The 15698-nt window shown below is 41.5% G+C and overlaps 1 long non-coding RNA gene and 1 pseudogene across 2 annotated transcripts in view; both read right to left on the bottom strand.

The window, feature by feature from the left end:
- Positions 1-15698, bottom strand: part of LOC135568765 (uncharacterized) — an 88733-nt gene that overhangs the window by 57092 nt on the left and 15943 nt on the right. The gene's annotated exons all lie outside the window — the stretch shown is intronic.
- On the bottom strand, positions 9062-15476 carry LOC135568766 (NLR family CARD domain-containing protein 3-like; annotated as a pseudogene).

Here is a 15698-nt window from a genome sequence, read left to right as displayed (position 1 = left end):
TCCACTTCCCTCCATGATGATTTTAACTCTCTCTGTTAGCTCCACTTCCCTCCATGATGATGTTAACTCTCTCTGTTAGCTCCACTCCACTTCCTCCATGATGATGTTAACTCTCTCTGTTAGCTCCACTTCCCTCCATGACGATGTTAACTCTCTCTGTTAGCTCCACTTCCCTCCATGATGATGTTAACTCTCTCTGTTAGCTCCACTTCCCTTCATGATGATGTTAACTCTCTCTGTTTGCTCCACTTCCTCCATGATGATGTTAACTCTCTCTGTTAGCTCCACTTCCCTCCATGATGATGTTAACTCTCTCTGTTAGCTCCACTTCCCTCCATGATGATGTTAACTCTCTCTGTTAGCTCCACTTCCCTCCATGATGATGTTAACTCTCTCTGTTAGCTCCACTTCCCTCCATGATGATGTTAACTCTCTCTGTTAGCTCCACTTCCTTTCATGATGATGTTAACTCTCTCTGTTAGCTCCACTTCCCTCCATGATGATGTTAACTCTCTCTGTTTGCTCCACTTCCCTTCATGATGATGTTAACTCTCTGTTAGCTCCACTTCCTTCATGATGATGTTAACTCTCTCTGTTAGCTCCACTTCCCTCCATGATGATGTTAACTCTCTCTGTTAGCTCCACTTCCCTTCATGATGATGTTAACTCTCTCTGTTAGCTCCACTTCCCTCCATGATGATGTTAACTCTCTCTGTTAGCTCCACTATGCACTTCCCTCCATGATGATGTTAACTCTCTCTGTTAGCTCCACTTCCCTCCATGATGATGTTAACTCTCTCTGTTAGCTCCACTCCACTTCCCTCCATGATGATGTTAATTCTCTCTGTTAGCTCCACTTCCCTTCATGATGATGTTAACTCTCTCTGTTAGCTCCACTATGCACTTCCCTCCATGATGATGTTAACTCTCTCTGTTAGCTCCACTTCCCTCCATGATGATGTTACCTCTCTGTTAGCTCCACTTCCCTCCATGATGATGTTAACTCTCTCTGTTAGCTCCACTTCCCTTCATGATGATGTTAACTCTCTCTGTTAGCTCCACTTCCCTCCATGATGATTTTAACTCTCTCTGTTAGCTCCACTTCCTCCATGATGATGTTAACTCTCTCTGTTAGCTCCACTTCCCTCCATGATGATGTTAACTCTCTCTGTTAGCTCCACTTCCCTCCATGACGATGTTAACTCTCTCTGTTAGCTCCACTTCCCTCCATGATGATGTTAACTCTCTCTGTTAGCTCCACTTCCCTCCATGATGATTTTAACTCTCTCTGTTAGCTCCACTTCCCTCCATGATGATGTTAACTCTCTCTGTTAGCTCCACTCCACTTCCCTCCATGATGATGTTAACTCTCTCTGTTAGCTCCACTTCCCTCCATGACGATGTTAACTCTCTCTGTTAGCTCCACTTCCCTCCATGATGATGTTAACTCTCTCTGTTAGCTCCACTTCCTTTCATGATGATGTTAACTCTCTCTGTTTGCTCCACTTCCCTCCATGATGATGTTAACTCTCTCTGTTAGCTCCACTTCCCTCCATGATGATGTTAACTCTCTCTGTTAGCTCCACTTCCCTCCATGATGATGTTAACTCTCTCTGTTAGCTCCACTTCCCTCCATGATGATGTTAACTCTCTCTGTTTGCTCCACTTCCCTCCATGATGATGTTAACTCTCTCTGTTAGCTCCACTTCCTTTCATGATGATGTTAACTCTCTCTGTTAGCTCCACTTCCCTCCATGATGATGTTAACTCTCTCTGTTTGCTCCACTTCCCTTCATGATGATGTTAACTCTCTCTGTTAGCTCCACTTCCCTTCATGATGATGTTAACTCTCTCTGTTAGCTCCACTTCCCTCCATGATGATGTTAACTCTCTCTGTTAGCTCCACTTCCCTTCATGATGATGTTAACTCTCTCTGTTAGCTCCACTTCCCTCCATGATGATGTTAACTCTCTCTGTTAGCTCCACTATGCACTTCCCTCCATGATGATGTTAACTCTCTCTGTTAGCTCCACTTCCCTCCATGATGATGTTAACTCTCTCTGTTAGCTCCACTTCCCTCCATGATGATGTTAAATGTCTCTGTTAGCTCCACTCCACTTCCCTCCATGATGATGTTAATTCTCTCTGTTAGCTCCACTTCCCTCCATGACGATGTTAACTCTCTCTGTTAGCTCCACTTCCCTCCATGATGATGTTAACTCTCTCTGTTAGCTCCACTTCCTTTCATGATGATGTTAACTCTCTCTGTTTGCTCCACTTCCCTCCATGATGATGTTAACTCTCTCTGTTAGCTCCACTTCCTCCATGATGATGTTAACTCTCTCTGTTAGCTCCACTTCCTCCATGATGATGTTAACTCTCTGTTAGCTCCACTTCCCTCCATGATGATGTTAACTCTCTCTGTTTGCTCCACTTCCCTCCATGATGATGTTAACTCTCTCTGTTAGCTCCACTTCCTTTCATGATGATGTTAACTCTCTCTGTTAGCTCCACTTCCCTCCATGATGATGTTAACTCTCTCTGTTTGCTCCACTTCCCTTCATGATGATGTTAACTCTCTCTGTTAGCTCCACTTCCCTTCATGATGATGTTAACTCTCTCTGTTAGCTCCACTTCCCTCCATGATGATGTTAACTCTCTCTGTTAGCTCCACTTCCCTCCATGATGATGTTAACTCTCTCTGTTTGCTCCACTTCCCTCCATGATGATGTTAACTCTCTCTGTTAGCTCCACTTCCCTCCATGATGATGTTAACTCTCTGTTAGCTCCACTTCCCTCCATGATGATGTTAACTCTCTCTGTTAGCTCCACTTCCCTTCATGATGATGTTAACTCTCTCTGTTAGCTCCACTTCCCTCCATGATGATGTTAACTCTCTCTGTTAGCTCCACTTCACTTCATGATGATGTTAACTCTCTCTGTTAGCTCCACTTCCCTCCATGATGATGTTAACTCTCTCTGTTAGCTCCACTATGCACTTCCCTCCATGATGATGTTAACTCTCTCTGTTAGCTCCACTTCCCTCCATGATGATGTTAACTCTCTCTGTTAGCTCCACTTCCCTCCATGATGATGTTAACTCTCTCTGTTAGCTCCACTTCCCTTCATGATGATGTTAACTCTCTCTGTTAGCTCCACTTCCCTCCCTGATGATGTTAACTCTCTCTGTTAGCTCCACTTCCCTCCATGATGATGTTAACTCTCTCTGTTAGCTCCACTTCACTTCATGATGATGTTAACTCTCTCTGTTAGCTCCACTTCCTTTCATGATGATGTTAACTCTCTCTGTTAGCTCCACTTCCCTCCATGATGATGTTAACTCTCTCTGTTTCCTCCACTTCCCTCCATGATGATGTTAACTCTCTCTGTTAGCTCCACTATGCACTTCCCTCCATGATGATGTTAACTCTCTCTGTTAGCTCCACTTCCCTCCATGATGATGTTACCTCTCTCTGTTAGCTCCACTTCCCTTCATGATGATGTTAACTCTCTCTGTTAGCTCCACTTCCCTTCATGATGATGTTAACTCTCTCTGTTTGCTCCACTTCCCTCCATGATGATGTTAACTCTCTCTGTTAGCTCCACTATGCACTTCCCTCCATGATGATGTTAACTCTCTCTGTTAGCTCCACTTCCCTCCATGATGATGTTAACTCTCTCTGTTAGCTCCACTTCCCTCCATGATGAACTCTCTCTTTAGCTCCACTTCCTCCATGATGATGTTAACTCTCTCTGTTAGCTCCACTTCCCTCCATGACGATGTTAACTCTCTCTGTTAGCTCCACTTCCCTCCATGATGATGTTAACTCTCTCTGTTTGCTCCACTTCCCTTCATGATGATGTTAACTCTCTCTGTTAGCTCCACTTCCCTTCATGATGATGTTAACTCTCTCTGTTAGCTCCACTTCCCTCCATGACGATGTTAACTCTCTCTGTTAGCTCCACTTCCCTTCATGATGATGTTAACTCTCTCTGTTAGCTCCACTATGCGCTTGTCTCTGCTAGTAATACACTGTGCCTCTTAGAGATACCCCTCTATACTGCCCCCGTTGGAGAAAGTGCGTACCCATAGTAAACTGAAAATATTTTTTCCCAAAATTGCTAATATATGCATATACAAATTATTATTGAATAGAAAACACTCTAAAGTTTCTAAAACCGTTTAAATTATGTCTGTATGTAAAGCAGAACTCTCAGGGCAGCCTTTCTCCCAAACTCTCTCTTGTGAAGAGAAATGTTGGGTCAACTTTGACGTCATGGCCCCCACCCTTCCCAGGCAGCTACCGATCCAGGAATAGTTTCTATGTCTTCAGCGCGATGTCAGCTTTCAAATGGCACGTTCATTGTGAGAATCCCACGAGCCCTGCACGTTTGGCGGGCGAAATTGCTCGTGTCCCTCTGAAAAATCATGCACTCTATTGCGCGCGGCCGATTTGGAGTACGTCTTTTTCCATGATGCAGCATTTGAAGCCGGATTGTCTGTTAGCGTTGCTCTTTGTTCTACATGCTAAAAACATCATAAAGCTTGATTTTGCACATCGTTTGACCAGTTTAATCGACATATAATATGTAAATTGGAAGTTTTGATGCGCAAGAGTGATGGACCAGAAGTAATTTTTGACGCATTTCAACTGAAGCTGTTAGCATATGCTAATACAGGGACACACAACGTGAAACCAAACGATCTATTGGGTAAGTATGACTCCTTCTACGTCTTCTGATGGAAGAACATCAAAGGTAAGAGAATATTTATGTGGTTATTTGGGGTTTCTGTGGACTCCAAACGTAGAGGAGACATACTGCTAATATCTGAGCGCTGACTCATAGTATAGCCCAGTGAACGATGTCTGTAACGTTAAAAATAAATGTAATACAGCGGTTGCATTAACCTCTTAAGTCGACCCTCTACTTTTTTGAACATTCTGTTAAAAATCGCGCAACATTTCAGCACCCTGCTACTCATGCCAGGAATATAGTATATGCATTTGCTTAGTCTGTGTGGATAGAAAACACTCAGACGTTTATAAAACTGGTTAAATCACTGCTGTGGCTTTACCAGAACGGCATTTACATCGAAAAGCACAGGAAAAACTGATCACTGAAAATGGGAAAATATATCCATGCGCTACTTGAACCCATTGATAAAGGTGAACCACAATTAATTGACTGAGGTTGCAGTACCTACAGCTTCCACACGGTGTCTAGAGTCTTGTCATTTCCCTTCGAGTTTTTTCTTGGTCAAACACATGCAGGGCACCGTATCTCCTCAGGTCTAGGACCGGATATTTTCGTTGAGTTTCTAGCCGGACATTTTTCCAGACGGACAGCTAATGATCTTTACATCGCCTCCTGATGAATTTGATCGCTTATTAACGTTTACTAATACCTAAAGTTGCATTACAAACGTATTTCGAAGTGTTTTTTGTGAAAGTTTATCGTCGACTTTTGAATTTTAAAAATGACGTTACGTTTTGAAACAATGTTTTTTTCGTTTATCACACAGTCTACATATAACGATATCTAGGCTTTATATGGACCGATTTAATCGAAATAAAGACCCAAATAGTGTTTATGGGACATCTAGGAGTGCCAACAAAGAAGATGGTGAAAGGTAATGAATGTTTTCTATTTTATTGTGCGGTTTGTGTAACGCCGAAATGCTAATTATTTTGTTTACGTCCCCTGTGGGTCTTTTGGGGTGTTACATGCTATCAGATAATAGCTTCTCATGCTTTCGCCGAAAAGCATTTTAAAAATCTGACTTGTTGCCTGGATTCACAACGAGTGTAGCTTTAATTCGATACCCTGCATGTGTATTTTAATGAACTTTTGAGTTTTAACTAATACTATTAGCATTTAGCGTAGCGCATTTGCATTTCCAGAGCTCTAGTTGGGACGCAAGCGTCCCGAGTAGAAGCAAGAGGTTAAGAAGAAGTGTATCTTTGTAAATATATGTAGAACATGTATATTTAGTCATGTTTATTGTTTGTTTTCTGACGTTATCTGTCGGAGCTATCATCATTTCTCCGGACATTTGAGTAGCATTTTTTGAAATGTCGTCATTGTAAACAGAGATTTATGGATATAAATGGCATATTATTGAAAAAAACATAAATGTACTGTGTAACATGTCCTATTACTGTCATCTGATGAAGATTTTCAAAAGGTTAGTGAATTATTTATTTTTTAATCCTACTTTTAAATTTTATTTTTTCTGGGACAAAATGGCCGCCGCTTGCCTTTTGTTTCGGTGGTGATCTAATATAAATATGTGCTATGTTTTCGCCGTAAAACATTTAAGAAATCTGACTTGCTGGGTAGATAAACAAGGTGTTTATCTTTCATTTGAGCCATTGGACTTGTTAATGTGTGGAGGTTAAATATTTTTAGGAATATTTTTGCGTTCCATGCGCCACCTTCCAGCTGACCGTGGGGGGAGTTCCCAGATTGGAACCCTAGTCCCCTTCTGGTTAACATTAGACTAGACTGAACCACAGAAAATAACCGTTTTAAACAATTTTAAAAACCGTCTAGTTCCTGTAGATTCAGACTCATCACCAATCTGTTGTTATGTTTTGTGGGTTTCATAACCAGATCTGTATAACAACTCAATAATGATGAGACGGGAGACAGGAATCAGTTCAACCATTTATCTGGAACGTGATCATCTCAACACATACAAACCCCCATGATGCTCTGCGGCACAACCCCAATACACAGCAAATACATCAATAAGTAAGTGGAAACAAAACAAAACTTGTAGAGGAATTTAAATGTTCAGTTCTAGAAAGTAGGACCATGGGACAGGGTCAGAAAGGTCAGTATGTTTGGTACCTGGTTACAGAGGTGACATAACAAGCATAAGGTCCATTATAACACAGTGAAGTAGGGCCATGGGACAGGGTCAGAAAGGTCAGTATGTTTGGTACCTGGTTACAGAGGTGACATAACAAGCATAAGGTCCATTATAACACAGTGAAGTAGGACCATGGGACAGGGTCAGAAAGGTCAGTATGTTTGGTACCTGGTTACAGAGGTGACATAACAAGCATAAGGTCCATTATAACACAGTGAAGTAGGGCCATGGGACAGGGTCAGAAAGGTCAGTATGTTTGGTACCTGGTTACAGAGGTGACATAACAAGCATAAGGTCCATTATAACACAGTGAAGTAGGGCCATGGGACAGGGTCAGAAAGGTCAGTATGTTTGGTACCTGGTTACAGAGGTGACATAACAAGCATAAGGTCCATTATAACACAGTGAAGTAGGACCATGGGACAGGGTCAGAAAGGTCAGTATGTTTGGTACCTGGTTACAGAGGTGACATAACAAGCATAAGGTCCATTATAACACAGTGAAGTAGGGCCATGGGACAGGGTCAGAAAGGTCAGTATGTTTGGTACCTGGTTACAGAGGTGACATAACAAGCATAAGGTCCATTATAACACAGTGAAGTAGGGCCATGGGACAGGGTCAGAAAGGTCAGTATGTTTGATACCTGGTTACAGAGGTGACATAACAAGCATAAGGTCCATTATAACACAGTGAAGTAGGGCCATGGGACAGGGTCAGAAAGGTCAGTATGTTTGATACCTGGTTACAGAGGTGACATAACAAGCATAAGGTCCATTATAACACAGTGAAGTAGGACCATGGGACAGGGTCAGAAAGGTCAGTATGTTTGGTACCTGGTTACAGAGGTGACATAACAAGCATAAGGTCCATTATAACACAGTGAAGTAGGACCATGGGACAGGGTCAGAAAGGTCAGTATGTTTGGTACCTGGTTACAGAGGTGACATAACAAGCATAAGGTCCATTATAACACAGTGAAGTAGGGCCATGGGACAGGGTCAGAAAGGTCAGTATGTTTGATACCTGGTTACAGAGGTGACATAACAAGCATAAGGTCCATTATAACACAGTGAAGTAGGGCCATGGGACAGGGTCAGAAAGGTCAGTATGTTTGATACCTGGTTACAGAGGTGACATAACAAGCATAAGGTCCATTATAACACAGTGAAGTAGGACCATGGGACAGGGTCAGAAAGGTCAGTATGTTTGATACCTGGTTACAGAGGTGACATAACAAGCATAAGGTCCATTATAACACAGTGAAGTAGAGGTGGGAGCTAAAAGCAGACATGGACAGTGAGACGATGTGAGGAGGTCAGGGGTCAAACACTAGATCAGGACAGGTAGAAATGGCAGGGCTGGAAATAGACAGACACATTCTGATCATGGCTCAGACCTGAACTGAGACACCCAATCAGAAGATGTCATAACAAAGTCCTGATCTGAGACACACAATCAGAAGATGTCATAACAAAGTCCTGGCCAGTAGGCTTTATCGGATTTCCTTTCATCAAAATTCAGAACATTTAAATGAGGCATCTGTCAATAAAAAGTTACTTTAGAGCTTTAGTGAAAGGATGGAATGACTTAGTGTTACTACCATTTAGTGAAAGGATGGAATGACTTAGTGTTACTACCATTTAGTGAAAGGATGGAATGACTTAGTGTTACTACCATTTAGTGAAAGGATGGAACGACTTAGTGTTACTACCATTTAGTGAAAGGATGGAATGACTTAGTGTTACTACCATTTAGTGAAAGGATGGAACGACTTAGTGTTACTACCATTTAGTGAAAGGATGGAATGAAACATTTACAACTGCTCTTTTTAGTGAACAAAACAATAAACAAAACATGTAACAATTTCAAAGATTTTACTGAGTTACAGTTCATATAAGGCCACCAGTCAATTGAAATACTAAATTCATTAGGCCCTAATCTATGGATTACACATGACTGGGAACACAAATATATTTGTCAGATAACTTAATAAAACAGTAGGAGTGTGGATCAGAAAACCAGTCAGTAACTGGCGTGACCATTTGCCTCATGCAGCGCAACACATCTCCTTCACATAGAGTTGATCAGGCTGTTGATTGTGGCCTGTGGAATGTTGTCCCCTTCAATTCCTGTGTGAAGTTGCTGGATCTTGGCGGGAATTGGAACACGCTTTCGATCTGTGTCCTGTGTGTGTGTGTGTGTGTGTGTGTCCTGTGTGTGTGTGTGTGTGTGTCCAGCGTGTGTGCCAGGTTATTATTTGTGTTACCACGGTTATAATTTCAGGGACACTGAGGACTCTTCATGATAAACCCTAAACCCTGGATAGAGGGGCTCAGTGAATGTGGAGGTGAATGTGATCAGGTGGGTCAGTGTGTCAGAGGAGGCTCTATAGAAGGACAGAGTGCCGGCTGGCCAGTCCAGATACACTCCTACTCTGTGGGAGCTGGAGGAGGGGACGTCTATGGTAGACATTGTTATTGTGATAGGCAGTGTAACTGATGTCAGAGCAGAACAGACTCCAGGACTTGTCATTGAATCCAAAACAGCAGTCATCACCCCTTCCTCTCCTGCTGATTCCTTTATATGTCACTCCTATATCAGCCCTCCCTCTCCCACTCCACTCTACCTCCCAGTAACAGCGCCCAGAAAGAGCCTCTCTACACAGCACCTGTTCCCAGTCCTCAAATCTCTCTGGGTGATCAGGATATGGCTGCTCCTCTCTCCTCCATGTCACCTTTCTGTTCTCCTCAGACAGAGAGAGGTGTCTGTTTACTGTGTTTGGGTCCAGTGTGAGATCACAGACATCTGATGGATGAAACCAGACACAATATTAGAAATCATCATCATTCACATTAGAATGTTAACTCACTTTTCACTAATTCATTTAATGTAGATGTTTCTAGGTATCAAAAGGAGAAGTTAAGGTAAGTTAAGGACTTGAGACTTGTTGAATGATCATATGTTATACTGTCTGGTAATATAAAACACACTTTTCCATTAATTACACACACACAACACACACACACACACACACACACACACACACACACACACACACACACACACACACACTTTAACGTAACACAAACGCACCACACATACACACACATGCATGAACAAACACACATTTCAAAAACTGACACACACACGGACACACACATTGTCAAATCAACTCTTTGTAAACTTTGGTGTCCCTGATTTCTGCTTCTGTAGAACTACAGCTGATATTTAATATGACCAAGTCAGTAATGATGGTGGTCTTTGACTTTGACTTAACTTGAATTAAGACTTATTCTTAGTCATATTCTTCACAGCAGTCAACACTTACATTTTCTAAGCCCAGGTTTCATTCTGTTCTCTCCACCATGTTCCACACTGTAGCGGTAAGCAGAAGAACAGACAGTCATTGAGGGATACACAACAAACACACACACACACACACACACACACACAAGCACACACACAAGAATGTTTGTGTGTGTGTGACCATTGTGTGTGTGTGTGTGTGTGAGTCCAGTATGTGTGTGTGAGTCAATGTGTGTGAGTCTAGTGTGTGTCCAGTGTGTGTGTGTCCAGTGTGTGTGTGTCCAGTGTGTGTGAGTCCAGTGTGTGTGAGTCCAGTGTGTGTGTGTGTGTGTGTGTGTCCAGTGTGTGATTCCAGTGTGTGTGTGTCCAGTGTGTGAGTCATGTGTTGTCAGTGTGTGTGTGTGTGAAGTCTGTGTTGTCTGTGTGTCTGTGTCTGTGTGTGTGTGTGTGTGTGTGTGTGTTTGAGTCTGGGAATAATTGCCTGATAAGTAGAAATCATCATCATTCACATTAGAATGTTCAAACTCACTTTTCACTAATTAATTTAATGTAGATGTTTCCAAAAGTTAAGGTAACGTGTTGACTCTGTATGGTAATATAAAACACACTTAGTCTCATTAATTACACACACACACACACACACACACAGTCAGCAAATAACTTTGACCAGGTGGTGTTCAGAATGTTTGTCTTAACTAGCCTGACTAAGACAAACATGTCTGCAAAGAGAACATTGACATAAACCACTCAGCTACATACTTTTTCTCCAGTCTGCAGTGTGGATCCTCCAGTCCAGCAGACAGCAGTCTGACTCCTGACTCTCCTGGGTGATTGTAGCTCAAGTCCAGCTTATCAATGTGAGGGGTTTGACCTCAAGCTGAGACCAGAGAAGCACAGCCATTACCAACTAACAGACAGCCTGCAAAGAGTCAAATCATATTAAAATCACACATATTCTTTGGTAAAAAGTGCTACAATAAAACATGCTAACCTCTCAACATTTCAGATAACAGAGTCCTGAAACAAAATCTATTCATAAATGAATGAATCATTACCAATAACAGAGAAATTATCAAAACATGCTAGATTTAGAGATATATAATAACAGAGTATAGTCAAAAAGACAGTGACCTATCACCATTACCAATAACAGACACCATATCTAAACAGTGAGGTATCAGATTTAGATGGTATTGAGTATACAGTCCACACCATATCTATTTAACAGAGGCTATCAGAAAACATGCTAACAGTCCACACCATATACCATTTAGACAGTGAGGAAAACAAAGATTGTATTGCTAACAGTCCACACCATTACCAGACAGAGGTACAATGTAAAACATTGCTAACCTCTCACCATTACCTATTTAGACAGAGGCTATCAATTCAAAACATGCTAACCTCCACACCATTACTATTTAACAGAGGCTAAAACAAAACATGCTAACCTCTCACCATTACTAATAACAGAGAGGTACAACAAAACATGCTAACAGTCCACACCATTACTATTTAACAGTGAGGCTATCAATTTAAACATGCTAACCTCCACACCATTACCATTTACAGAGGCTAAAACAAAACATGCTAACCTATCACCATTACCAATAACAGAGGCTATACAACAAAACATACTAACCTCTCACCATTACCAATAACAGAGGCTACAACAAAACATGCTAACCTCTCACCATTACCAATAACAGAGGCTACAACAAAACATGCTAACCTCTCACCATTACCAATAACAGAGGCTACAACAAAACATGCTAACCTCTCACCATTACCAATAACAGAGTGGGTCTGATCTCTGTAACTTTCTCATTCATCATTATTCTCGATTCATTCCTGATTATTCATAATTCAAATGGGAGAACTACATACATAAAGTGCTTTCATATCTGGTAATACTGACCTCAGAGTCTCCAGTTTACAGTGGGGATTCTCCAGTCCAGCAGAGAGCAGCTTCACTCCTGAATCCTTCAGGTCATTGTTACTCAGGTCCAGCTCTCTCAGGTGTGAGGGGTTTGACTCCAGAGCTGAGACCAGAGAAGCACAGCCTTCCTCTGTGACTCCACAGCCTGACAGCCTGACAAAGAGATCATCATGACTTCACAAACACACTGTTCATTTAACACCAGTAGTGTAGAAGGACAATGGCAGATGCATTTGGTTTATTCTCTCAAACAACATATAGATTCATCTTCCGTTTCCTAGAATTGTATGGTCATAATGTTATAATCATGTGAAAATCAATGAATTTATTCAATATGTTTTACAATATAATATTATATACATATTATAATACATATTTTTCTCTGAACTGAATATTTCTTCCTGATGATTAGTTCTTAAATGTCATTTTATTTACTCACAGAACAGCTCTGGAGGCTTTGACCACTGGCAGCAGCCTCAGAAGACCTTCCTCTGATCTGGAGTATTTCTTCAGGTCAAACACATCCAGCTCCTTTTCTGAAGTCAGCAACACAAAGACCACAGCTGACCACTGTGCAGGTGACAGGTTGGGTTCTGAGAGACTTCCTGATCTCAGGTATCTTTGGATCTCCTCCACTAGAGAATGGTCATTCAGTTCATTCAGACAGTGGAACAGATTGATGCTCCTCTCTGGAGAGGGATTCTCCCTGATCTTCTCCTTGATGTACTTGACTGTTTTTTCATGGCTCTGTGAGCTGCTTCTTGTCTTTGTCAGTAGACCTTGTAAGTGCTTCTGATTGGACTCCAGTGAGAGGCCCAGAAGGAAGCGGAGGAAAAGGTCCAGGTTTCCTGTCTCACTTTGTAAGGCTTTATCCACAGCACTCTTGTAGAAAGTAACTTTAGCCTTTGTTTGATCCTCACAGAAAAGTTCCTGGAGGTTGTTTGCAGTTTGTCCATTAGATTCTCATTGTTGTTGATGAATGAGAGGAACACATATACAGCAGCCAGAAACTCCTGAATGCTCAGATGAACAAAGCAGTACACCTTGTCCTGGTACAGCCCACATTCCTCTTTAAAGAGCTGTGTGCACAATCCTGAGTACACTGAGGCTTCATTGACATCAATGCCAGCATCTTTCAGGTCTTCTTCATAGAAAATCAGATTGCCCTTCACAAGCTGTTGAAAAGCCAGTTTTCCCAGTGACAGAATGCTCTCTTTATTCCAGTGTGGACCTGTCTCTTCTTTCCCAAGATACTTTTCATTCTTCTGTTTGGTATGAAACACCACAAGGTGTGTGTACATCTCAGTCAGAGTCTTGGGCATCTCTTCTCTCTTATGTTTCAGCATGTGTTCAAGGACTGTTGCAGAAATCCAACAGAAGACTGGAATGTGGCACATGATGTGGAGGCTCCTTGATGTCTTTATGTGTGAGATGATTCTGCTGGCCAGGTCCTCATCACTGAATCTCTTCCTGAAGTACTCCTCCTTCTGTGGGTCATTGAACCCTCGTACCTCTGTCACCTGGTCAACACACCCTGAAGGGATCTTATTGGCTGCTGCAGGTCGGGTAGTTATCCAGAGGAGAGCAGAGGGAAGCAGATTTCCCTTGATGAGATTTGTCAGCAGAACATCCACTGAGGTTGACTCTGTGACGTCCCAACAGATCTTGTTCTTCTGGAAGTCTAGGGGCAGTCGACACTCATCCAGACCATCAAAGATGAACAGAACTTTGTACTTGTTGTAGATGGAGATTCCTGATTGTTTGGTTTCCATTGAGAAGTGACTAAGAAGTTCAATTAAAGTGTGTTTGTCCCCTTTCATCATATTCAGCTCCCTAAAAGGGAATGAAAATACGAATTGGACATCCTGATTTGCTTTTCCTTCAGCCCAGTCCAGAATGAACTTCTGCACAGAGACTGTTTTTCCAATGCCAGCGACTCCCTTTGTCAGCACAGTTCTGATAAGTTTGTCTTGTCCAGTTAAGGGTTTGAAGATGTCGTTACATTTGATTGCAGTCTCTGGTCTTGCTTGTTTCCTGGTTGTTGTCTCAATCTGTCTCAGCTCATGTTCATTATTGACCTCTCCTGTTCCACCCTCTGTGATGTAGAGCTCTGTGTAGATCTTATTGAGAAGTGTTGGGTTTCCTTGTTTAGCGATCCCCTCAAATACACATTGAAACTTCTTCTTTAGATTAGATTTGAGTTCACGTTGGCAAATCACAGCGAGCTCATCTGAATCTAGAAATAACACAGAGGATATGAATATTACGTCTGTTTTAATGTCTACAGTATTGTAGGACTGTTATAAAGTTATACATTATAATAATTTATTCTCTTAACTGACGGTATAAATGTGTAAATGTTTTCATAATGCATTACAGACTGGTGTGACTGATTATATTATTATTGGTATTATTGATGGTATTATTAATGTTCTCTCTCTCTAAATGAATCACCACAACACATCCCTGCTGCTACTTGATGAGGTCACTAGGTGTTGTGTTAAGGCTGCTACAATATCATTGAGTTACACAGCTACTTTAGCTGTACTTTAGCTACAGCTTTTAAATGTTAAAAAACATCATTCAACATGAGGCAGACAGATCTTACATTTCTCCAGTGTGTCAGCAAGCTCCTTCTGGTTCATTTTCCTCAGGATGTGCAGTGTGATCTTCAGAGCCCCCTCTCTGGCACTGCTCTCCTGCTTCTCATCTTCAGCATCCACCACTTCCTTATCCTGCTTCTGACTCTCAAAGCCTTCTGGGAGTTCTGGACTAAGAATCCTCTTGAACATCTTCAGCTCGTTCTTCACAAATGTCATAATTTTCTCTTCAAGCATCTGAAATTAATAAATTAAATAAGTTAAGCAAGAGAATAAATGCTTTCTCATTAACACATTAATGAATGATTGACAGATCAACTTTACTTGAGGTAAACAAAAACAAATGTACATAACAGGACCACATACACTGAATATGGAGGCCAGGTCTGTTTGATGACTCTGGGAAGACTGACCACTGAGAATCTCTGACTCTGATCTCCCCTGTTGGTTTCTGTGGACACAACATGCGATTACATCTCCTCATCCAGGGAGTACACGTACACACACACACACACACACACACACACACACACACACACAGGGAATGTTGTGTTTGTTTAACCTTTTTTAACTAGGACAAGTCAGAGAAATCAGAGTAAAAGGTTTTTACACAGTAATAATATATATCTGCCTCAATAAATGGGAAAATCAACAATAAATGGGAGAGAGAGAAATGACTAGAGACAGTGTTGTTTAACTCACTGACCAGGAAATCAGTAGTTCTTTTTACCTTTGTTCAGTAGAAAAGTCTCCCTCTCTTAAAAATCTAGTAACTAGGTTTTATACAGTAGACCAGTCACTCTTCATGGACACACAGCTGGGAACAGGGAGGCTGGTCTTCCTGCTTGATTGGTCTTCAACACAACAGAGACAAACATTTGACATCTCTCATCTACAAATGAGCTCAGATGGGAAACATAAATATTTCAAAACAAAAGCTAATATAATAATAGAAATGTTCGTAAATTAACTTTTA

The sequence above is a fragment of the Oncorhynchus nerka genome, unplaced genomic scaffold (assembly GCF_034236695.1).
Source record: "Oncorhynchus nerka isolate Pitt River unplaced genomic scaffold, Oner_Uvic_2.0 unplaced_scaffold_1407, whole genome shotgun sequence".
NCBI classification, from domain to species: domain Eukaryota; kingdom Metazoa; phylum Chordata; class Actinopteri; order Salmoniformes; family Salmonidae; genus Oncorhynchus; species Oncorhynchus nerka.
The sequence above is the reverse complement of the archived record's forward strand: the minus strand, read 5'-3'. Positions and strand labels throughout refer to the sequence as shown.